Genomic DNA, 27,405 nt, shown 5'->3' with positions numbered 1-27,405 from the left:
CTCTTCATCACGTATGAGCCCTGTCATCTACCGACCATATCCCCTCATAACGTAGGAGCCGTGTCACTCTTAGACGACCATACCTCTTCATCACGTATTAGTAGTGTCGTCCCCCTAACCAACAAACATATCAAATTTTCAAGACCAAAAAAAGAGAACCGGACAAAAACTGGTTGTCTTTTCATCTTTGCCCTATTCTTGTTAACACAAGAATGTGTAAAGAGGGGCAGCTGTAGACACTTGTTTTTGTCTGGGTCGAAAAAATATTGTCGAAACGTTTTTTCCCTTAAAAAGTGAGATTTAAAAAACCATACATTTTTAATTATCTCTTTGTGATTAGTTTTTAATTAAAAATAAATATGATTTGAAAACCTCTCGTTTCGAAAAATTTGAGATTCCTTTTAAAATAAAAAAAACATATGATTCGAGGAGTCACCACCAATCTTTGATTAGAGTGTGATTGGACACCCAAAAACGTTTTTCCATTTTAAATAAAAATTAATTTTAATTAAAAAACAAGTAGAGGTATGCATTACCAGAAAATGAGTTCGAGAGTCGGTTACGTGTGGAGAAGCATTAGCACCCCCACAACACCCTAAATCGGTACCTAGTCGATTAATTAATGTCTTTACAATGAATTTTACAAGTTCAACTTTAATTTAATTTTTGATCCCTTAAAACAACAAAAATGTAAATTTTATAATATTCAAAAGCAATGAAATAGGTTAAATTAAAATTACCAAGCCATTAGAAAGATAAAGAATATTCGATTATTTAAAAATATTGAGACCAGATCTTTAGGTGAGTTCTAACGATCTTTTCTCAAAAAATTTAAAGAGGCGAACATTTCTTTTTCGTTCATTCCCAAATTTTAAGGTGACGAACCATTTTTTAAAGTGTCAATATCGGGATACACTTTTAATTTAAAATTGTCGAAAATGGCTATCTAGTGAGTTAAGAAAAGCCACTCAAAACAATTCTAAATTAAAAGGGTATTACCCTTAATCCAATTATGTAATGTTGTCGAGTTATACACATAAGGATAACAAGTGAATTATGCAAAAAAAAAAAAATCACATACTTGAATGAATGATGGAACCTAAATTAATATATTTGAAAGGATACATGTACACTCAACTGCAACTATATTTTACATATATATATATATACATAAATTATGAACATGTTAATGATCCATAAAATTTGAAATTTGGTTAAGCCAATGTATACATGTTATAATTACCCCTAGAATGCCTTATAACAAATGTTTTTAAAGCTTGCGTGTAATAATTAAAAAAAATGCTCACCATGTTATATTTGGCAAGCATAAATTTTATTAGGGAGAGGATTAAAACATATTTACAGTGTATATATATATGCAGTCGACATAATATCTTGGAAAAATACGTACTTTAAATATATGAGTACCTATCGGCGAAGCAAAATGTATCATACAAGGGTCATATCATGCAAGGATTGAAGCAGCAAATGTTAAAGACAAACAAACAAATTGCAAAGCAACAAACAAATTGCAAAGAAACAAACAAATGAAATAAATATACCGAGGGATTAAAATGCAACTTAATAGAATTGCAAGTACTGGAATCCAGATAAACCCCAATCACACAAAAATGAAATACAATTGACCCCAATTAAACTACACCATTTCAAAAAATATATAAAACTAAGATATAATATTATAACAAACCCCCACTTCTACTAAATATAACCATTCCTAGGGCCATTCTGTTCCCCTCTGTCATACTCTCTCCCTCCTCTCAAACAGGCTCGCTTGTTCTTTCTCTCGACGATAACCATAAGGCTTCACTCACGCCACCTTAGGATTCGACCAGGTAAGTTCTCTCGGGCCATCACTCTAGCCTTCACTCTTTTTTATTTAAAAATCCCCAACCTAGAAACTAACCCCTAACTCATGTGCAAGATTTCTCAAGCAACTCTCAACGCTCCAGTCTCAACCCGATTAGTCAAATCGGTAAGCTTCTAACCCTTATTTTCCTTCCAAACAAATACCACACACACTCACGAATATTAGAAAGTAAAAAGGAAAAAAATACAATAAATACCTCCTTGTTAACACTTTCTGTGTTTGGCATTGTTTTTGGCCTGAGAAGATAATATTGCCCTTCGATTGCAATAGTAAAATAAAAAATCGTTTATATTGCCTTTCAGAAAACAAGGACGAATCCCTTTTACACTCACTGTTTGATCTTTGAATCTGGGGCCAAGAAATATCATATACACCCTTTTTGTAAATTTTTTCTCTGTTGTGTGTCAAAAAAGCAAGTAAAAATCCCCCTTTCTTTTAGATCCCTCTTTACACTATTTCTTTTAGTTTTTATAACCCCCCTTCCTTAGCGTGTTGCATGATATGGGTGAGTGAGCAGTTACTTCACGTGGGGTGATCGTTTGTGTGGTTCGCGTGGGAGACATGGTTGCTGCAACCGGGTCCGGGTCAGGTTGCAACCATGTCCGGGTCGGATCGTAACTGGGTCTCACTTGGGATACTTTTGGGCTCCTACTGGGTCATTGTAATGGGTCTGGACCGGGTTGTACTGTTTGTAATTGGTTTCATTTTTTGGCCTACATAACACAATAATATATTTGTTCAAATAATAATAATAATAATTTAAATTTTTATTTATAACCCGGATAAAAACAAGTGTCTACAGCTGCCCCTCTTTGCCCATTCTTATGTTAACAAGAATAGGACAAAGATAAAAAAGACAGTGCGTGTTTGTCCAGATTCATCTTCGTGCTTTGAAACTTGATGAGGGATCTGCTCCCTGTTCTTTGAAAATCTTCGACCAGTGCATTTCTTGCTTCAGTGCATTCGCTCCCTCTTGCTTCAGGGAGTAGAACTCGAACAATCTTCTGCCTACGGGTTCACTCCCTCTTGCTTCAGGGTGTAGAACTCAAACAATCTTCTGCCTATGGGTTCCCTCCCTCTTGCTTCAGGGAGTAGAACTCGGACAATCTTCTGCCTACGGGTTCGCTCCCTCTTACTTCAGGGAGTAGAACTTGAACAATCTTCCACCTACAGGTTCGCTCCCTCTTTCTTCAGGGAGTAGAACTCGAACAATTTTCTGGTAGAATTCTGGTGTGATTCTACATCACTATTCTTCCATGAAGGCTCAACTTCGAAGGTCAAACCTGAAAATCAAATGTAGTTGTATCGTCTCCACAGGGATTGGATTAGAAATATATTTTCACCACAACTAGAACTAATGCACAAATTAATCCTACTAAGTATTAAAGCTAAGAACTAATATTAAGGATCCAAGAATAATGATTCAATGATTGCAGATAAGTGTGGTCGAGACAAAGAAAATATGCAGACAGATAATATAAAACAAACCAAGTATTGGATTAAATATAATGCAGACAACCTCACATATTCAGATGTGTCACACACTGATGCTAAACTATTGTCTCGGCAACAATTATTTTAAGCCCAGAATGAATTATTATGACTCACTAAACTGCCCGATAGTATTACTAGGTATTCTTAAATGGTTGCTATGGCCATAACTCTCAGCGTTAAGTATAGACGTTGTCTTAACCTACTCTAGCCTTTACCCCTTTTAGTCATTTGAAACTCACTCCTTATCTCTAAGGTAGACAAGTTAGAACTTCACCATCCCAGATTCATTCCTTTGCTCACGTTGATATCTCTTAATTCTCTCGAATTCAAGAATCAATTTCTAGACAAAAGGCTATCACTCGATGCTCTTACAATGCCCATACATGTTTTATCGAAACCCCAAGCGATCTCTCGATTCTCTTATAATGTCAAGGCAAAATATTTAAACTATGAGCAAAACAGTCATAAGCAAACATAATTCATCATTCATAAACATAAAAATATTGTTCAGGCAAACAAAGTTTAACACCAAGTAAAGCATTCATGGTGTTATCAAAGATCATCCAAGATTAAACCGTTTAATACAACCCCAAATAGAATTAGAATTTAGGAACAAAGGAAGAACGACTCCCAAAGCCGGGGCTCTGTCGCGACAATCCTGATCAGCACCATGCCTGCCTTGGTGATCACCCTCTCTCGAGGCCTGATCACCGTTCTGCTATCGTCTGGCTATGGAGGACACCAAGGAAGACTGAGGGGTAGACGGAGGGAAAGCACTGCAGCTGCTAGCTTACGCCTAAGGTAAAGCTCTTCTTTCATCTTTCTTGCCTCCTTCTTTTTGCAGCTACGACTGGTAATTATAAGGAGAATCTCCTAGGGCTTTGCATGCTTTTGGAGTTTTATTAATTAGCCATTATTAATTTCCCAAACTTAATATGGAAAGGTGACTGGATGCTGTCAGAAAAATCAAGGCTTGCTTGCACGTGAAGTAGGTCATCTGCTCCTCACGTTCTCATCTGCTCCATTGGCATTTGCAACTTTTCATTGTCACGATTGAAATGTTCTTTCTCTGTAGAGTTCTTGTAAAAACTCAACTCAAACCACCCCTTCTCCTCAACAGCATCAGTTAAGCCAAATAAATCTTGCCTAGGCAAAACTTATCCACCACAAGCAAATAACCTATATGCAACTAAATGCAACTAAAAATGAAATGCATACTTTGTTTAGATGAGAAATAACTTAAGTGAAAAAACTATAAATTAAGTCTTTTTACAGTGTTATCACACCCCCAAACTTAAGCTATTTCTTGTCCTCAAGCAATGGATAATAGCTAGAAGAAAATTAAAATTGTCATGGTAAAGCAGCATCAATAACATAATCAGGTTTGAGATTTCAGCCCTCAGCAAAAATATGTGGCCTCAACATGTTCGATAGTCATATTAGTCAAGTCCCCTCCCTAGTCAGGATCCTTTGCTATTGTGTGTGCGTGATTGTAACCAGTCTATGCAAAGAGGTAATTTGAAAACTTAAAGTAAGCACTTCTAGGTTGTCAAGGCAACAAATTATTCATCAACCTTAGTTTATACTCCTAGTTATTTATAAACTTTTATTCTCTTTATTCACATTTTTTATAGGGGAGTCAGCTCATCATAACTACCGTTCCACACTCTAGGGGAAAGGGAGCATACCTTCCACCCCAAGCTAGTCGGGAAGAGTCATCCTGTGACTACTTTCTTTCACTCATATGCCTTGGATAGTCTTAATTTCTTTTGGAGTTTTTTATTATTCATGCCTTTGCACATAGGAGTGTCCCTTTGTATTTTTTGAGTTTTCAAGTTTTTAAACACTAGAGAGTTTTTACCATACCCTTAGAACATTTTTGAAGTCTCGGTAATTAGAAAGTTCTTTCCCTAAAATTTTACAGATTACCTAGAGCAAAGACATCCTATAATCGTGTTTATAAGTTTCAATGGATCAAGCCTAGGGTTGGTTCTCTTCTTCAGACAGTCTTTACAATAATTCTGGCCTAGGCAATATAATTTTGCATTCATCATTGGGCATCCCTAATTCATTCCTAACAATAATCTTAACCTACTTATGTCATGACAACCAAAATTTTCAACCAATTAACATCAAATACTATTTAACAAAGTATGGTAGAATGGACAACACCTCCTCCAAACTTGAGGGATGCATTATCTTCAATGCATGAAGACTACACTAAATGTTGTTATATGCAAATGAGAAAATAAAATAAAAACGAAGACTAAAAAAACTTACTGTGGTGGTGTGGCTTGACTTGACGCCCTCATGCGGTCTCGTTTGGGAGGGTAAGGGCTCTCAGATTCATAGTCTACTGGTTCTGGCTGAGAAGGAGATGATTGAAGTATACGGCCTGCCGTTCTCTTGTATCACTTCTTGCTGGTCGAAGTGCGGGCTAGAGTGGACTGCTCGGTCAGGGGAGTCGGTTGTGCTGGAACTGGTGGTGGACTAGGAGCTATTGTTGGGGCTGGTGGTGTCGATTGAACTGGGGATGGAATGGGATCCTGCTCAGGCTGCTTCGGTGCTGGCGTGAAATCTTCATCAGTGAAGATGTGGGGTGGAGTATCACTGCTTCTTTCGGTGGTGGAGAAGGATGATGAACTGATGAACTCCTCGGTGTCATCGTGGCTTTCTTCTGGTACGGGTGAGACATGGGTTGCCAATGGTGGCACATCAATGGTCACCCCTGGTGGAACGTCTAGAGGGACATAAGATGTGTTGTCGTCCGTATTGTAGTTGAGGATAACAATGGGAAGGTTGGCAGTCTGATCATTGTGGTTGGGAGCAACTCCTTGATGAAGGCTTTGAGTTGCATGTCCCTTGCCTTGGCGTATTCAAAGTAAATTTTCATGTGGTCCTCTAGGCACCCGATATTTTCACGTGTCTCATGCATGTGTGTGACCACATCGGCCATTCTAGCCGTGGCAACCAATTTTGCTCTTATCTCCAGACCCTCCTTTGGGTCATCATCATTAAAACTCATCAACTCGGGGACCTTTTTCTTTGTAATACCCTCATTGGGTTTGATGAAGTCTTCGAATGGGTTCTTAGGAACCTTTTTCTTTCTGTACAGCACGATTATAAGGTTTGGGAACAGTAGGTTACCACGGTTCCTCTTGGCACAATCATGGATCTGCTCAAAGATGATTTCACCCACATCGATCATCCTACCGTATATGATCGAGTTCAATAGCATCAGCCGCTTGACGAGGATAGTGGTGTTGTGGGACGTTGGCATTAGCTTGCCTTTAAGAAAATGGTTCCACAGTTTCACATGTTACTTGAGGGCTCGGCGATCTACTCACTTTCTTGTGGGGGTATTCCCTTCGAACTTGGCCCACCCAAAACATAAATCCTATAGAACTCCACTATATGTTTCTTGATCTACCTCAGCCACAAATTTCTTGTGCTAATCATCCACCTTCCCCAACTTAAAGTATTTGTTAAGTGCAGAAGGGGAAAACGAATGAGTTTTCCTCGAACATATACCGTGTGGTTGGAGGTGTCCGCGAGGTGGGCATAGAACTCCCTTTCCATTGCCGGTGCTACGACATTAGGATTACGAGCAAACTTCTCCCAGTTATGCTTCTTTATGACGCCCATTACCTTAGGACCAAAATGCTCTTCTCCCTCGGCTGGAAAAACGAATCCATCTTCCAAATAGACTTGGTGTTGCTGAATGGTTTTGAAGTGTGCCTCTGCTTTGGCTGTTTGGAAATGTTCGAAACTCTGTCTGGGGGTGGGGCCGGTCTCGATGTCACCATTTTTCTTGGATGATTTTAGTGGTGGCGATGAGGAAGTATTTTTGAGAGAAAGAAAACAAATTTTTTGGTTTGTAGAGAACGAGAGAAACACGATGAAGAAGAAGAAGAAGTGTGGGTAGTTTTTTTATTGGATAGTGATGGTTGGTTTCGGGGTAATTGTGTCTTTTCTCAGTGGGGAAAAGATTTCTCATTAAATGAGAAATATGTGATTTGACGTAAAGGAGGGGAAAATATTTATTTTCCTTTTGTTTTGCCGCCAAAACCTTTTGCCCTAGTTCGTCCTTTCTCCTACATGCATGCTTCAACTCCCCATACTGGCACGTGTTCCTTGCTTGCCTACATTATGAGAGAATAGAATAATAAAATAAAACGGATTAAAGCATAAAATAACTTAACTTATTTATGTATAGAATTTAGATTTTCGTTGCCTATGTAACGAATATTTGCTCAATTAAGAAAAGCAAACTCTTAGGCATCGTGTGCCAATGATGTCGGTTTGTCGTACATGACTGAGGCTCCTTTGAAGTCTTTGAGTCTCTGCCCATTCACTTTAAAGATGAAACCATCGTTTTGGTTTTGAATTTCAATCGCTCCATTATCATGGACTTGGTGTACAATAAATGGTCCTGACCATCATGATTTTAGCTTGCCTGGGAATAACTTAAGGCGTAAATTATAGAGCAGTACTTGTTGTCCAGAATAAAATTGCCTTGGCAATATTTTTCTATCATGCCATCGTTTTGTTTTCTCCTTGTAAAGGCGGGTATTCTCGTATTCATGTGCTCTAAAATCATCCATCTCGTTTAGTTCCAATAGTCTTCTTTCTCCAACAAGATGAGCATCCATGTTTATCTTTTTGATGGCCCAATAAGCTTTGTGTTTGAGTTCAACCGGTAGATGACATTCCTTTCCATAGACTAGCTTGAACGGGGACATTCCCAGCGGTGTCTTGAATGTTGTGCGATAGGCCCATAGTGCTTTATCTAGCTTTGGCGACCAATATTTTCGACTTGGGTTGACCACTTTTTCTAGGATCTTCTTGATTTCTCAGTTAGATACTTCATCTTGTCCATTCGTCTGAGGCTAATATGCCATAACAATTCTATGTCTTACTCCATATCTTTTCAGTTCCTTGGCAATCAATTTATTATCAACATGTGTCCCTTCATCGCTAATGAGAGCTCATGGTATCCCAAAGCGGTGAATATATTTTTGTGCAAAAACTTCAACACTGTCTTGGAATCGTTCTTAGGTGTTGCAATGGCTTCAACCCATTTTGATACGTAATCCACTGCCAAGAGAAGGTACATATCTCTGAATGATGTTGGAAAAGGTCCCATGAAATCTATGCCCCATACGTCGAAAAGTTTGATCTCCAGAATGTTTTTCTATGGCATCTATCACATGACTTGTAGAATTCATGCGCATCTTTGAACAGGGTTGGCCAATAAAATCCGACTGAAGCACTTTTGTTACTGTTCTAATCCCACCAAAATGCCCTCCATATGGTGACGAGTGGCATTGGAGTAGGATATCTTGTTGCTCTTCTTCTGGAATACACCTTCAGATTATTTGGTGTCCACACTGCTTGAATAGAAATGGTTTGCCCCAGTAGTAATGTCGCACATTGTGTCAAAATTTCCATTTGCCCTGGCTAGATAAATCAAGAGGAATAATACCACTAACAAGAAAATTAACGATATCAACATACCATGGTGTAGCCGTGACAAATAATATTTTTTCATCAGGGAAATCCTCTTTAATATCTGTGATTTTAGGACAATCAGGTTTGTTATCTAGCCTAGACAAATGGTCTTCTACTTGATTTTCTATACCTTTTCTATCCTTGATCTCTAAATCAAATTCTTGAAGTAATAATATCCACCGAATTAGTCTAGGCTTTGCATCTTTTTTATTAATCAGATATTTAATAGTTGAGTGATATGTGTGCACAATTACCTTAGTGCCTATTAGATATGGCCTAAACTTATCGAATGTAAATACTATTGCTAAGAGTTCCTTTTCAGTGGTGGTATAGTTCACTTGAGCATCATTAAGCGTTCGACTTGCATAGTAAATAACATGAAAAATTTTAGTTTTTTGCTGCCCTAGCACTGCTCCGACTGCATAGTCACTAGCGTTGCACATAAGCTCAAATGGTTCGTTCCAATCTGGTGGGATAACTATTGGCGCTACTGAAAGCTTTTTCTTTAAATATGTGAAGGCATTCAAACAATCATTAGTAAACTTAAATGGATGATTTTATTGAAGCAAAAGGCATAAGGGTTTAGAGATTTGAGAAAAGTCTTTTATGAACCGCCTATAGAATCCTGCATGTCCAAGGAAACTACGTACACCTCGCACATTAGTGGGTGGGGGAAGATTTGCAATTACATCCACCTTGGTTTTGTCGACTTCGATGCCATGGCATGAAATTTTTTGTCCTAACACTATTCCTTCAGTTACTATAAAATGACATTTTTTCCAATTCAGTACTAGGTTGGCTTCTTCACAACGTTTCAACACCTTGGATAAATTACCAAGGCATCGGTTAAAGTCATCACCCGTAACGGAGAAGTCGTCTATAAATATTTCCATGCACTCTTCTACCATTTCTGAAAAGATTGCAATCATGCATCTTTGGAATGTAGCTGGAGCGTTACACAGTCCAAATGACATTTGCCTAAATGCATAGGTACCATACGAGCATGTGAATGTTGTTTTCTCTTGGTCTTCGGGTGCTATGGCAATTTGATTATACCCCGAGTATCCATTAAGGAAGCAATAAAATGCCTTTCATGCTAATCTATCCAACATTTGATCGATGAAAGGGAGGGTAAAATGATCCTTCTTTGTGGCTTTGTTGAGCTTCTTATAATCCATGCATATATGCCAGCCCATGACTGTTCTCGTGGTGAGTAACTCATCATGCTCGCTTTTAACCACGGTTACACCACCTTTCTTTAGCACGCATTAGACTGGGCTAACTCATAAACTATCGGATATAGGATAAATCACTACCGCATCCAGCCATTTTATTATTTCCTTCATGACAACCTTCTTCATGATCGAGTTTAACCATCTTTGGGGTTCCACCGAGGTGCTATGGCTATCTTCAAGATTGATTTTGTCATGCATATGGTTGGAAAGATTCCTTTCAAGTCTGCATCGTCCATCCTATAGCTTTTCTGTGCTGTGACAAAACATGCAACAAACTCTTCTCCTGTTCGGAGGTTAGGTTGGTAGAGATTATCACTGGTAAAGTTTCATCAACTCCTAGATAAGCATATTTCAAATGTTATGGTAAAGTCTTAAGCTCCAATTTCGGTGCATATTGTGAAGATGACTCTTGAGATTTAACTCCATCATAATCTAAAGGTTCGAATTTCATAGCTGACCTATGTAGAAATCTCAATTGGTCATTTGTCTTTTCTCCGTGTTTTGCATTGTCGTCGCTTTTAGGGTGTTCATTGTGCAGATTTATGTTGTTGTGGCCATGATTGTCAGAACCGTCTTCTGAAAATAGTTCATCTGGGCCAAAGTTTTTTGCTTCATGCATCTCGGTTGTATGTTCATGGTACAAAGTATTGTACTCATCGAGACTTAGGGATTCACCTCATCCAAGGATTGCCTTTTCTTCAATCTTACTAATGTATTGACATTCCTCTGGATCATCTGCATATTTCATAGAGTTGGAAACATTGATCGTGACACTTTGCTCTCCAAATCTCACGGTGAGTTCTCCCTTTTCACAATCTATTAAAAATCTCCAGATGGCTAAGAATGGGCGTCCCAAAATGATTGGTGCATTTTCATCGGCTTCACAATCCAGAATGAGAAAATCCATTGGAAATTTGAATTTATCCACCTTTACTACAACGTCTTCAATTCTGCACTCGGGTCGCACATAAGACCGATCAACCAACTGTAGAATGTCCGAGGTGGGATGTGCGTGATACCCGTCTAGTTTCATGAATATCGATTTTGGTATCAAGTTTACACTTGATCCCAAGTCAATGAGAGCTCGTCCGATGAAGTCATTACCAATGGAACATGGTATTATAAAGCTGCCAGGGTCTTTTTGCTTTGGTGGGAGTTTGCTCACTGCTGAACAGATTTCTGTTACCGTGGCGACACGTTCTACCTTCCTTTTCTTTGAACAATTTCTTTCAGATACTTGGCATAGGAAGGCATTTGCTCGATGGCTTCGAGTAGGGGCACATTGATACACAACTGGTCCAAAACATCAACGAATTTCTTGAACTAGATGTCATCATCATGTTTCTTCAACCATTGAGGGAAAGGTGGTGGAGGTCTCACGTCGACTACTGATGGTGTAGGGTAATCACTGGCCTTGACCATGAATTTATTGTTATCTGGTTGATGCTTTTCTAAGCCTTGACTTCTTTCCTTCTCTTCATGCGCTTTCTCCTATTCAGCATTCTCAGATTCCTCATCCGGTTGTGTTACGCCTTGGCGAGAATTGTTCAGCCGTTCTCCCCCAAACTTATCATCTTGATCAACTTGTTTTCCACTCCTTAGCGTAAGTATATTGCATTGCTCCTTTCCATGATGCTTAGTGACTTCAGTATCACTAGGGAGATTTCCATGTGGGAGAGAATGTAATGATGTGGCAATCTGTCCCACTTGATTCTCCAATGCTCTAAGAGATGAACTATGGCTTTGCAAAAGTGTTGACTGGCTTTGTAAAAAATTTCCTTGATTTTTTATTGTCGCAGAATGTTTGTGCATCAAGGTCTTTGTAGACGCCATGAAATCTTTTGTCAAGGCCATGAAATCCTGCAAGGATAATTCAAGGAGTTAGTATTGGAATAAGTGTTAGAGGAAGAAGCTATACCTTTATTGTTCTGCCATGGCTGTTGATGATGCTGATTCTGAATATATTGATGGTCTGGATTATTTTGTTGTGGCCTGTAATTTGTGGCTTGATTGTTGCTATTCCCTTGATTATTCCACGAAAAATTTGGGTGTTGTCTCCAACCAGGGTTGTACATGTTCGAATAGGGATTATTGTTGTTCCGATTATAGTTGCCCAAAAAATTAGTTGATGTATGGTTTTCAGGACATTCACTCTCATGATGGTTGTCGTGACAGAATAGACACACATTATTGGTCGCCTTGACTTCTCTTACCTCATTAGGACGTTGCAAAATTTTCAACATATTGGTTATGACAGAAAGTTGGGCTGCTACCAAATCTTTTCTTTCTAATTCATATGCTCTAGAGGTTTTTCTGCAGGTTCCCAATCTTGCCCTTGGAAATTGATAGTCATTATTTGCTATCCTATCGAGGATGTAAAAAGCTTCCTCGGGTGATTTGTCTAGTAGGGTGTCATTTGCTGAGGCATCCAGCATCATTTGAGTTGGTGCATTGACTCCATTGTAAAATATAGCCACTTGCGTCCAATCGTGAAATCCATGATTAACATATTTGCGAAGTACACTTTTATATCTATCCCAACATTCGTACATTGATTCATCATCGCCTTGGCAAAAACTTGCAATGTCATTCTGAAGATGTGTATTCATATTGGGTGGATTATATCGGAGTAAGAAACTCTTGCATAAATCTGCCCATGACTCCATTGATCTAGAAGGAACTCTGCTGAGCCAAGCTATTTCTCTATCACGTAAGGAGTAAGGAAAAAGCTTCAGTTTGAACACATCTTCATGTACTCCTTGTTGTCTAAATGAATCACATACTTCAAGGAAAGCACGTACATGTTGTCTAGCGACTTCATTAGGTGTACCACCAAATTGGCTGATAGAGTTCAACATATTAAACATCACCGGTTTGAGTTCAAAATGAGTGGCTTGTATCTCAGGTGCCATTATGCCAGGATTGAGGTCATCAAGAATTGGGTTCAAGTAATCTCGTATCGCTCTTGGTCTTGCAACTTGATCTCCTAAATCTCCCATGTCGTTTTGTATTTGATTCAATTGTTCTCTGGTTCTTTGGGCACGCAACCTTTATCTGAATGATTGCTCAACTTTGGGGTCGAATGGTTCCAAAGGGTTACCAGCAGATCTCAAGGTCATGCAATAATAAAAACCTATGAAAGAAAATAATAAACTACGTTAGAATAAATAATTATAAAGTGACACAAAGAACTTGTTATGGCTAGAAATTTCATCAATTGACAATCCCCAGCAACGGCGCCAAAAACTTGATCGCTTGTGAATGTATATGCTAAGGCAAGCTAATCTATGCAAGTATACACAATCGATGCAAGTAATATAGTAGAGAGTGAGTATCGTCTCCACAGGTATTGGATTAGAAATGTCTTTTCACCACAACTAGAACTAATACCACAAATTAATCCTACTAAGTATTAAAGCTAAGAGGTAATATTAAGGAGCTAAGAATAATGATTTAATGATTGCAGACAAGTGTGCTCGAGACAAAGAAAATATGCAGACAAATAAAACAAAACAAAACAAGTATTGGATTAAATATAATGCAAATAACCTCGCATATTCAGACGTGTCACAGAGCACTGATGCTAAACCATTGTCTCGGCAACAATTATTTTAAGCCCAGAATGAATTATTATGACTCACTAAACTGACGGATAGGATTACTAAGTATTCTTAGACGGTTGCTATGGCAATACCTCTCGGCGTTAACTATAGACGTTGTCTTAACCTACTCTAGCCTTTATCCCTTTTAGTCGTTTGAAACTCATTCCTTGTCTCTAAGGTAGACAAGTTAGAACTTCACCATCCCGAATTCATTCCTTTGCTCACATTTATCTCTCTTAATTCTCTCAAATTCAAGAATCACTTTCTAGACAAAAGGTTATCTATCGATGCTCTTACAATGTCCATACATGTTTTACCGAAACCCTAGGCGATCTCTTGATGCTCTTACAGTGTTAAGGCAAAATATTTAAACTATGAGCAAAACAGTCATAAGCAAACATAATTCATCATTCATAACACATGAAAATATTGTTTAGGCAAACAAAGTTTAACACCAAGTAAAACATTCATGGTGTTATCAAAGATCATCCAAGATTAACCTTTTAATACAACCCCATATAGAATTAGAATTTAGGAACAAAGGAAGAACGACACCCAAAGAAGGGGCTCTGTCGTGACAATCCTGATCAACACCACGCTTGCCTTGGTGATCACCCTCTCTCGAGGCCTGATCATCGCTCTGTTATCATCTGGCTATGGAGGACACCAAGGAAGACTGGGGGGTAGACAGAAGGAAAGCACTACAGCTGCTTGCTCACGCCTAAGGTAAAGCTCTTCTTTATTCTTCCTTGCCTATGACTGGTAATTATAAGGAGAATCTCCTAGGGCTTTTCATGCTTTTGGAGTTTCCTTAATTAGCCGTTATTAATTTCCCAAACTTAAAAAGGAAAGGCGACTGGCAGCTGTCAGAATAATCAAGGCTTGCTTGCACGTGAAGTAGGTCATCCAACTGGCATGTGACATAGGCGGTTTCGCCACATGTGCTTCAGACTTCTTCAGATAAATCTTGCCTCGGCGAGATAAATCTGCTCCTCACGTTCTCATCTGCTCCTCACGTTCTCATCTGCTCCATTGGCCTTTGCAACTTTTCATTGTCACGACTGAAATGTTCTTCCTCTATAGAGTTCCTGCACAAATTCAACTCAAACAACCCCTTCTCCTCAGCAGTATCAGTTAAGCCAAATAAATCTTGCCTAGGCAAAACTTATCCACCACAAGCAAATATAACCTATATGTAACTAAATGCAACTAAAAATGCAATGCATACTTTGTTTAGACGAGCAATAACTTAAGTGAAAAGGATATAAATTAAGTCTTTTTATGGAGTATCACCCACAACGCCCTAAATCGGTACCTAGTCAATTAATTAATATCTTTGCAATGAATTTTACAAGTTCAACTTTAATTTAATTTTTGATCCCTTAAAACAACAAAAATGTGAATTTTATAATATTCAAAAACAATGAAATAGGTTAAATTAAAATTACCAAGCCATTAGAAAGATAAAGAATATTCGATTATTTAAAAATATTGAGACCAGATCTTTAGGCGAGTTCTAATGATCTTTTCTCAACAAATTTAAATTGGCGAACATTTCTTTTTCGTTCATTCCCAAATTTAAGGTGACGAACCATTTTTTAAAGTGTCAATAACGGGATACACTTTTAATTTAAAATCGTCAAAAACGACTATCTAATGAGTTAAGAAAAGCCACTCAAAACAAATCTAAATTAAAAGGGTATTACCCTTAATCCAATTACATAATGATGTCGAGTTATGCACATAAGGATAACATGTGAATTATGCAAAAAAAAAATCACATACTTGAATGAATGATGGAACCTAAATTAATATATTCGAAAGGATACATGAACACTCAAAATTAACTATATTTTACATATATATATATATATATATATATATATCCATAAATTATGAACATGTTAATGATCCATAAATTTTGAAATTTGGTTAAGCCAATATATACATGCTATAATTACCCCTATAACGACTTATAACAAATGTTTTTAATGCTTGCGTGTAATAATTAAAGAAATGCTCACCATGTTATATTTGGCAAGCATAAAATATATTAGGGAGAGGATTAAAACATATTTACAGTGTATATATATATATATATATATATATATGCAGCCAACATAATATCTTGGAAAAATACGTACTTTAAATATATAAGTACCTATCGGCGAAGCAAAATGTATCAAACAAGGACCATATCATGCAAGGATTGAAGCAGCAAATGTTAAAGATAAACAAACAAATTGCAAAGCAACAAACAAATGAAATAAATATACAGAGGGATTAAAATGCAACTTAATAGAATTGCAAGTACTGGAATCCAGATAAACCCCAATCACACAAAAATGAAATACAATGGACCCCAATTAAACTACACCATTTCAAAAAAAATATTAAACTAAGATATATCATTATAACTAAACCCCCACTTCTACTAAATCTAACCATAAGGCTTCACTCACGCCACCATAGGATTTGACCAGGTAAGTTCTCTCGGGCCATCACTCTAGCCTTCACTCTTTTTTATTTAAAAAAACCCCAACCTAGAAACTAACCCTAACTCATGTGCAAGATTTCTCGAGCAACTCTCAACGCTCCGATCTCATCCCGATGACTCAAATCGGTAAGCTTCTAACCCTTATTTTCCTTCCAAACAAATACCACACACACTCACGAATATTATAAAGTAAAAAGGAAAAAAAATACAATAAATACCTCCTTGTTAACACTTTCTATGTTTGGTGTTGTTTTTGGCCTGAGAAGATGATAATGCCCTTCGATTGCAAGTGTAAAATAAAAGATCGTTTATATTGCCTTTCGGAAAACAAGGACGAATCCCTTTTACACATACTATTTGATCTTTGAATCTGGGGCTAGGGCTGTAAATGAGACGAGACAGATCGCGAGTTACTCGAGATCGACTCGATCAAGGCTCGATAAATACTCGGATCGAATGAACTCGACTCGAGAAGCTCGTGAGCAACTCAAAAATATAATATATTAAGATTTTATTTTTTTTAAAAATAAATTATTAATAATATTAATATTTATGTATTGATTTTGTTTAAAAAAATACAGTAAGATTTCATGTTCAAGTTTGAGTTTGAGGCTTCAATCGAGTTAAGTTTAAGATTTTTTTTCATTTTGAGCCTTTTCGAGTTGCTCACGAGCTTCATTTCAGAGTTTTCGAGTCGAGCTCCATTTCAGAGTTTTCGAGTCGAGTCGAGCTCAGCAATACTCAAGCTCGAATCGGCTCGTTTACACCCTTATTTGGGGCCAAGAAATATCGTATACACCCTTTTTTTATTTTTTTTCTCTGTTGTGTGTCAAAAAAACAAGTAAAAATCCCCTTTCTTTTAGATCCCCTTTACATTGTTTCTTTTAGTTTTTATACCCCCTCTTCCTTGGCGTGTTGCAGGATATAGGTGAGTGAGCAATTACTTCACGTAGGGTGCTTGATTGTGTGGTTCACGTGGGAGACATGGCTGCTGCAACCGGGTCCGGGTCGGGTCGTAACTGGATCTCACTTGGGATACTTTTAGGCTCCTACTAGGTCAATTGTAATGGGTCTGGACCAGGTTGTACTGTTTTTAATTGGCTTCGTTTTTTGTCCTACAAAATGCAATAATATATTTGTTAAAATAATAATAATAATAATTTAAATTTTTATTTATAACCCGGACAAAAATGGGTGTCTACAAATATAATAAATTATTATTATTATTATTATTTTCTTATTTACATTTTCATTTTGTATAGGCCCAAACACAAGCCCGAAATACAAATACCCAAGCATCCAACCCAGACCCATCATTCAACCCGACCCAGTATCGAAGCCCAACAATATTCAAACCCGATTTCAACCCAAATTCGGATCCTGCTCTGACCCGATTACATCAACCCGATCCAAGCCTAAATGCGGTTATGACCTAGACCCCTAGCGTTTCTGAAACCTAACCTTAGGGGTATGATGCTGTTGTGGCTGTCGTCGCCTGGCATTTTTTCCGCTGACTTCTCTCGATGCCTCAACCATAATTACAAAACCTACAGTAAGTTAGTAAAAAGCCATTAAAAAGGGTTTGATTAAATCTCGAAAATCAGGATATTGTCCCTTCAAATCAAAGTACTGGCAAAAGTGAATCTAAGAGATATCAAACAGAAGACATCCATCAAAAACATATCACATGCAAGGGAGACAAAGAGGCTATTCAGTGAAAAAAAAGAGACAAAGGATTCGTGGGGGGTTGAAGAGAAAAAACAGAGGGATTAGAGAGAGAGATAACCAAAAGAGAGAGATAACCAAAGGAAAAAGAAAGAAAACAGAGGGGAAGATGGTGCTTACCTCGGTTAAACACCGATGAGCGCTGAGGTTGCCGGAGTCGAAGAATTCAAGGGGTTCTTCGTAGATTTAAGGCATTTGAGCCCTTTCCAAGGGAAACTAACCCTGGATTTGTGACTAGGGCGTTGAGGCACTTCGAACAGTTCCTTTCCCTCTCTGGTCCGACGTCGATGTTCGACGGTCGATCAGTGACAGCCCATACGGTGGAGCTCCACCAGAGTAGGAGCTTCGGTTGAAGTTCTGGAGAGAATTCTCTCCCCATTCTCTCTCTTTCTCTCTCTCATGAAGAATGAAAACAATGAGGAAATGGATGAGAAATAAGTTCGTTTGGGGCTTATATCCAACACATAAAACGACTCGTTTTAATGGGGGTCTTCTGTGTATTTTCAGCGTGTGGGGTTACTATAGTTTAGGTCCCTCCTCCTTTGTAACTTTATATTTTGGCCATTAATGAAATTATTGTTATTTTATTTCGAGCCTTTAGTTTTCAATGATTTCATTTCGCTTATTAGTTTATATTTTATGTTATGTTTGATGATTTTTGAATTTGGCTCTATGATTTACGTATATCTCATTTTAGTCACTGCCTTACATATGGATTAATTATTAGTTAGTTCTCCATGTTTCTGGTCATTTTATTTTAGTCATAAGCTTTATTTATGGGTTATTTCTATTTATAGTGTCTGTAATGTTTAAATTCTTAAATTTTGACTTTGTTTTTTTTTGTATTTACAAATTTAGTCCTTTAAGTTTCTATTTTTGCTATTTTAGTCCTTTAATTGTCTGTATTTACTATTTAGACATTTAAGTTTCTATTTTTACTATATTGGCCCTTTAAATTTCTATTTTGCCATTTTAATTCTTTAAATTTCAGTTTTTATTGTTTTAGCCTTTAAGTTTTTGTTTTTTCCATTTTAGTCCTCTAAATTCCTGTTTGTACTATTTTGGCCCTTTAAGTTAATGTTTTTCCCATTTTGGTCCTTGTAATTTTAGATATTTACTTTTTGCTCATTATATTTTGGGTTGTAACATTCATTTGTTTTTGTTTCAATCCCTCGTGTATGTACATTTTATATATGTTATGTATTCATTTGTATCACATATAAATAAATATGCTTATCCTTATTTATTGTAAATATTTTTATTTTATATTTTTCCAATCAGAAATGAAAAAATCATTGTGAGGGAAATATACGAAGACATCTCCCGACTATAAGGGAAGGTATCTTTTCAAAGATTTTTCGCACAAATGGTTTTTTATTTCGATAATTTTCTTTGTGTTTTCGCACAAACTGTTATTTTGTTTTATTTTATTTTATATTTTCTAAAAAGTGAAAAATAACGTTTTTGTGAGGGGAATCTATGAGAAAGTCTCCTAACTATAAAGGAAGTGCATTCCCGAAGATTGTTCACACCTTTTAAATAAATTCGAATGAATAAAAGGATCGTAATTTAAATATATTTTCCAGTTTGTAATTCCCAATATTTAAACAATATATAATCGTTTATGTACCAAAGTTTGGGCGTTGTGGGGTGCTAACTATTCCCCACACGTAACCGATTTCCGAACTCTTAAAACGAATATTTGGTAAGACGCAAACCATTTTTTAACATTTAAGATTTCCAACCTACCTAACTTAATGGTTGGTGGCGACTCTAAAATCAAACCGTTTTTCAAATTAATTTCAAATCACCAATTTTTTAAAATAAAAGTCATAACTGTTTTTTAAAATAATATTAAATTGTTTTGTATAAAAATGGTTATGACAATAACCATTCCACATTCGATAATAACTTACCTTTGCAAATAAGCCACATAAGGGATTTCACTCTCGAAAGCCACACATACCGTGTAATCAAGGACCAGATTGGATTAACTTCCCCCACTGCCAAATGAGTGCGTTGAGAGTAAGCACTTTTAATGGAAAAATTCCTATTCGTATCCCATCTCCATCTAGGAAGGTCCGGACCTCCATCCCTCAGGGGAGGAAGGTTTGGTGCCAACGACAGTAAAATTGATTGAGGAAGTTTAGTATTCAACACCTCCCAATTCCAATCTCCACCAGCAGTAACCAAATCATTAACTTTATCATAGCAATCATCCTGAGATCCTTGTTCAAGAAACCAATTCTTGAGCGGACCAAGATCGCTTAATCAAACATCTCTCCAAAACTTCATTGTTGCCCTTCACCAATCGACCAAACAATACCTTTACAGACATCCTCCCAAACTACCCTTAGGCCTTTCCAAAGGCTAGAGCAACCATTTCTAGACACAGAAACGGAATTAAGCCCGAAACTTTATATTTACCACACAAAACCCAAGCCCAAAGTTGCCCCTTTTGAGAGAGAAGCTGAAACACAACCTTCATAAGAAACACACCGTTTTGAGCACGAAGCCACTTCATACCAAGGCCATCTTCAATTGTTGGTTTACAAACTTCCTCCCAACATTAGATATCATTAGTTCCTCCCACTTCATGGACACTTTTCTTGTCATTAGTTCCTCCTCAAATAAACTTTCGGATGAGACGTTCTATATCATCACAAACACCATAGGGGAGATAGCAAGTTTGTATGGCAAAAGTTGGCAAAACGGATAAAACTGATTTTACTTACATTATACAGCCCGCCAAAGATAAACATCTGGCCTTCCAACTAGTCAATTTGCCGAGTTCATTTTGCACGATAAAAATATAGGTCGCTTTGGTCGCTCTGTTATAGAGTAGCGGGACACCCAAGTACCTGGCAAGGTCATTTACATGGGAGAACTGAAAATCTCCGCTAATATCATTGCAAGTATGAACAGACACATTGCGAGAGAAATAAATGTTAGTCTTATCGAGACTAACTTTATGCCCGAATACCTCACAAAAGTCATTAAGAATTTTCTGAATCACATCCATTGGATGAAGAGAAGCTTCGACAAAGAAGATTAAATCTTCCGTAAAAAAAAAGATGGGATATTAAAGAACAATCCTTTGACAATTTGATAGGTTTCCACATACTAAATGTAACCCCATTAAAACAATGCGAAGATAATAAAGTCCAGTATCCAACACAAATGATAAAAACTTTGAAAATATAAATAAATATCTGATGATGGAGGGCAAAAATAAAATTCATACTGAAAATTAAAGTTTTAATGATAATAAATGAGGTAACCCTCCAAGTACGAGATCATTTAAATCTGAGAATCTGAAAGAGATGTAAATTATTAAACTTAGTGAAGTTTCTCAAGATCAGCTCGAATAGTGAATCAAATCAAATTAATTCCAACAGAAAAATTCAATAATAATTTATTTACTAATTCAATGTTAAAATTATATTTAAAACTAAAGTATCAACTAACTCTCACGTTCAATCTCGTATTAACCGATAAAAACGGAAGGGGGCAATAAATCCGTTTCTGATTCGACGTCTTCTACAAAAATACGTCTAATTTAAATTCCAATTCACCAATTAAAAAAAAAACAATTTAAACGATATTTATATTAATTCTCAGTTTGAAATAAGGGAACTGGGTAGCGGGGGGGGGGTTGTTTTGTTTAAGGACTGTAGATACGGGGAAAAGGGCTGCGGCGACTACTGCCAGAACCGTCGGCGACAGTGTCAAGGTAACAGCCTCGGCCAAGGCTTAAAGAGGCTGGTAGTAGCCTTCCACGGCAACCCAAGGTTTGGCCTGCGGTTTTCGAAGGCCAACAACAGTTTCGCGGTCCAAACCAGTTGATTGGCCACCCCCGAATGATACCTCGATAACGAGAACGACCTAGAACTAAATTTTCCCTTACCGAGTCTCGAATGGCGACTGCATGGCGTTACAACGGAAAAAAGTGAGACACGGCAATGGCTAAATTGACGATCTTACTTAAGCAAAGCGAACGACAACGTGGAAGTGAAGGGCGAGGAGCAGCGACGCAAACGATGAAGAAGGAAAAGGAAAAGAGTGATAGGCGTCGCACGGGATTTTAAAACAACAGTTACGGTTCTGATGTAAAGCAAAATGAATAAATCACCAATGTAGTCCCTATACTCTTTAGAAATTACGAAATAAACTATATCTTTTTCCTTTCATACGAATTGGTCACCAAATCAATTCTATAGATTTAGGGAAAAATCTTCAATTTCTAAGGTTTTTAATTTGGGGCTAATTTTAGGGTGTTACATTGTAAGTCCTTATCATAAGTTCTTTTTCTTTTTGCATATGATATGTGTTATGAACCAATAGTAGCTAGAGGGAATGGCATGAATATTGTTACAATCTGTGAATCTTTTCCCTTTTCCTAATTCTCCTTTTTCTCCTCTATTTTCTCTATATTTATTGTTATTGTACTTCTCTTGTTTTCAATGAAACTATAATTTAGCATTTTCAATTCATATCAGTGAGTTATCGGGTCATAACATTGGTGCTTTCGTTGAGAGATTGAGCTATGGTGAATGATTCAGAGGCCATTAAAAGTATACGGAATACCGTCGCTCGTCACGAACAGTTGTTAAGTTCTCTGTAAGCGCATGCCGAAGAGAAGAAACAAGTGAACGGAAAGATGCAACGGACACTTCAAGATGTGAAACGTCAACTGGCAATTATATCATCACAGTTGCGACTGACGTTCAAGACACTCTGAATTTGATTGATCGGAAAAAATCGTGTCAAAGAAAGATCACCCAAGTACAATGGTAACCTATATGTTCGATGAATTGCCAACACCGAAATACTCTAAAATTGTCGATCAATTGCTTCAGATTAGTAAAGGAGTTGATTTCCATGTACTAATGGAGACAAGTCAAGCACAGTAGTCATCCATTTGTTCGATGAATTGCCGACACCGATAAACTCTGAAATTAGCGATGAATTGATTCAAGATGGAGATGGAGGCATTGTAGAGGAACAATTGGACAAAGACGATATGGTGCATCAACCATGGTTAACTGCATTACCAATGCTGATCTCTGATGACAATAATTTTCCTGGTTAATATAAACTGAAATGCTCTCGAATTTTTAGGACTACATAAACAAACTGCTCACAGAGTTAGAGTGGTGTCTTAAAGAAAAGGAGGTTCTTAAAATTGGCAAGCTAAGTTGGGTAAATTACTTGAAGATGATGAGGAATCATGTTGTTCCAAAAGATTATGGGTTTGAAAAAGGATATCGAAGAAATTATATAGAAGATGCTTGCACCATGAAGGGCCAGAAATTTGGTGTCATCGAACTAATCAGTTTGTCGTGGGATAATAATTCTTATGCTCCTTTCAACTTTAGATCGAAATATGATTGCAAAGAAGAATGCAAAAGAGATTGTACTTGTGGAGTTGCCAGGACAGAAGCAGAGTTTTTGAACAAGACGGTGAAATCGGTTATAGTAAGTGGACATAAGTTGCATGTTACAAAGGCATGTGAGCCTTTTGTTCACTTGGTCGATGCTAGCCGATATGTCGGGGCGATGATGCCATCTGCTAAAGGTTTTGTCTCTAAGCAACATCCTCATTTCATCGGGACATATTGGGGAGCTATGAGTATCCCCTTTTATGTCAAGATCATTGAATATGCTGATGTTTACGTATTCATTGATCCTATTTACAATGATTACATCTCCGTCGGGTACTCTCTGCTTCTTAAGAAAGAGAATGCTATTATTGTGCAGCCTAGGAAGGTATTGATTGGTAATGAGCCTGCGTTTGGGTGTATTTTGATGAAAGATTTCATTAGAGAGCTTCCTAAATGGCTCAAGCACAATAACTCTGCATATGGGAATTATCATAGGATTTTTATTCCAGAGGGACATTCTCTGAAAGTAGCACCTAAGTAGTCTCTAGGATCAATGTTTTGTTTCAACATGTACAAAAGATGGTTTCTGGTGAACCTGACGTGAAGGTACGGCTTAAGTTTGATGATCCTTATAAGTTCAGGCTTTTGTTAATGGGGCAGTGTATAGACCGATTCATTAGAAGTTTCAAAGCAAATGATTGCAACTTTGTTTTTAAGTGGTTCCTTCTTTGGAGGCTTCAAATATATGATTGTGGAACTTTTGATCTCTTTCCTACTACAGTGATTAAAGTCGTTAAAGGTGATGGGTTGGTTGAGCTTGCACAAGTTGTTGAGACACTTGTAGTCGATCCGAGCAAGGGGGATGTCAAACATTATACAAGTATAACAAATGACTTTCTTTTAAGGATTCTTATCCCGATGTCTGGAGTTTTGGTCAGAAGCTAATCTTGAAAGGATGTAAGCCTTTGCTGGGAAGGAGATACTTTGCCAAGACTGTTCCTAAACCAGGTCTCTCTTCTTTACCTGCTTCTCTATGGAAACATGTTAAGGACAAGATTGTTGCTTGGAGTGTCTTGGGTTGCAAGAATTTTAACTGTTCAAATAGAAAGAAATTGAGTAGAGATTGCTTTAATTTGATTAATGGATACTAGACTCATAGATATATTAAGGCTAGAAGCAAGATTGATTTTCTCATGGATGATGTTTTAGCTATGGGGAATGATGGGAATCAAATTGAATTCCATATTGGAGGAGGGTCTGGGACTTTTGCTACTAGAATGGCCGAGAGAAATGTAATTGTATTACTAACACCTTGAATCTCGATGCATCACATAGCGAATTTAGTGCTGCTAGGGAACTTTTCCCTTTTTTTTTTTGATCTTGGATCAAAGGTTTCCTATCTATGATAATGTGTATTATTTGATCCATGACACGAGTAGATTGGATGTTGGACGTAGATCAGAGAAATTTGAGTTCTTGATGTTTGATGTAGATCGTGTTCTAAGGGTCGACGATTTGTTTTGGTTCGACAACTTTTATGCTTCTATTGATGAAAAGAAGAGAGCTTTAACTCGTTTGATCAAAAGATTTGGGTACAAAAAAGGCTCAAATCTACATTTTTCTGAAAAGATTTTCGTTGAAAAATTCAAGTTCAATATCTTCTTCGAATCTTGAGGACAAGGTTATTTTCCGGGCTAGGGGTATTGTTATGAACAAATAGTAACTAGGCCAACTTAGTACACCCATCAACCATTAACAAGTCAACATCAAATGGTGAGGAAGAATACACGTGAGAGAAGGCACTCCCAAAGCCTTGTTGGTTACAGTAGCTGTCTGTTAAATACATCATAGAATAGAGGGAATGGCATGAATATTGCTACAATCTGTGAATCTTTTCCCTTTTCCTACTTCTCTATTTTATCTTCTATTTCTTGTTATTTTACTTCTCTTGTTGTTTTCAACGAAACTAAAACTTAACATTTTCAATTAATATCAGTGCGTTATCGGGTCATAACAATATGCCAATTGCATGAGGTCCTTACCGTAGGTCCTTATACTATATGTAGAAGGCTCTTACTAGGTGTATAGGTGAGTGTAGGATTAAGGGAAACAAACACATTCTGATGTTCGGATGGAAGGTAATTAGATGATTTTCCAATTAAATTATATTATTTTTAAAACTCTATTTTACTGAAATAAATTATTTGTATTTAAAATTATATGTACATTTTTATCTGCACCGATGGAACACAATAGATTCTCTAACTCAATCTTCAGAATCTATCTCTGTCTGATTCTTTTGATCTATAAACTTCTTGATTGTTACCTTGAGGATCAATTAATAAATTTTAATAATTGAAACCTGTAAATGCTAGGATCGCCATGAAATTTTATGCTTTGTCATATACTTAATTGTGACCTATAACATCATCTGATAGTTTTATATTACAAAATTTTTCTCAAACTCACTCTTTTACATATAATTTTAGGTTAAAAGAATTAATCATGGTGTAGTTAATGACATCAATAATGAGAGTTCCTCTGATGGTTCTTGCGGAGGACACTTGTAATCAGGGAGTTCCTCCGATGTTTTTATATTGTGTACTATTGAATTATGTTTTAATGTTTGAACAATTTCTAAACTTAAATTTTCCTTATTTATTTTAAAATTGTTTTAAGGTCTTAAATGATTTGATAAAAATTTAAGTTTCTCAAATTTTTATTGTGGGTCGTTCCGATGGTCCTATTGTGACATATCAGATCAGATGAGAACACTTATATCTGTCTAAGGGTGTTATAAAATAAAAGTGAAATAAGAATATTTCAATATTGGTCTGGCTACAATCAATGTGTGACAACGTAAGCTGAGTTAAGCTGTCTTAGATTGAGTTGGAGCTCCCTTAAATTGATTAAACTATCATTCCTCATTAATGAGCTGCAATAGCTTGCATTCCTTAGCTCTTTCACATATACGAGCAAAGGTAAGGTAAGTAGGTAGATGAAACAATATGAATAAATTTTATTACATATGTTAAGTAAGATGCACGTCTAAAGAATGAATGCAAATGCAATCTAACTTATATGCGAAAATGAATAACATAAAGTATACAAACAATAACTTAACATAAACATAAATATAAATATTTGGATCATATAACATATGTTAAGTAAGATGCACGTCTAAAGAATGAATGCAAATGCAATCTAACTTATATGCGAAAATGAATAACATAAAGTATACATGCAATAACTTAACATAAACATAAATATAAATATAAATATTTGGATCATATAACATGAGTGATAATCAAGTAATACGCAAACACTACAGGAAAACAATTTTTTAGCGGCGATTTTAGCTCTATAGCGGCATTTTTAAGAGTCACTAAAAACTCTCACGGTGCTAGTAAGAGCGTTGCTGAAACGAACTCCGCAACAATTAGCTGCACTTATGAACAAAAAATGCTGCAACATGTCGGGTTCTATCACGACGTTTTGTTTTCAAAATTTTGCTAATTGTCGTGATATAGAACGATGTTTGTTACCTAATGCTGCGAATTAGCATGTTTTTAGTGGATTTTGTTTGCCTAAACGCTGCTATATGTCGTAATATATAGTGCGTTTTTACCATAAACGCCACCAATGACTGTGTATATAGTGGCGTTTGTACTGCCAAATGTCGCAAATATGTGCTTCATTAGTGGCGTTTTTTTTCAAACGTCGCAAATGTGTGCATCTTTAGTGGCGTTCTCATGCCTAAACGCCGCAAAAGAGTGTGACTTGTACTTTTTTTTACCAAAATTTAATATTTTGTACCATTATCCAATAACAACAATTTTATAATTTAATTACAACACAAATTATGAATTAAGGAGAAATAATTAACAATAAAAAAAATGAAATTTTATAAACATTAAAGTGAAATAACTTGACATCCTCAAAGACATAACTCAAATGTCCTAAATTTTACAAGTAAACAATGGTTTCGCCGAACCCATATGAGAACTTTTCAATCTTAGTATTTACATACAAAACTCAAATTTAGATGGTCAGATTTCAACTTTAAACA

At 36.7% G+C, this 27,405-nt stretch overlaps 1 pseudogene; it reads left to right on the top strand.

Annotated features, from left to right (window-relative positions):
• Window positions 1-23,915: 23,915 nt before the first annotated feature.
• Window positions 23,916-25,010, top strand: LOC120186370 (annotated as a pseudogene).
• Window positions 25,011-27,405: the final 2,395 nt, after the last annotated feature.

Source organism: Hibiscus syriacus, unplaced genomic scaffold, assembly GCF_006381635.1.
Source record: "Hibiscus syriacus cultivar Baekdansim isolate YM2019G1 unplaced genomic scaffold, ASM638163v2 tig00004013_pilon, whole genome shotgun sequence".
Taxonomy (NCBI): domain Eukaryota; kingdom Viridiplantae; phylum Streptophyta; class Magnoliopsida; order Malvales; family Malvaceae; genus Hibiscus; species Hibiscus syriacus.
This window is presented reverse-complemented; position numbering and strand designations above follow the sequence as displayed.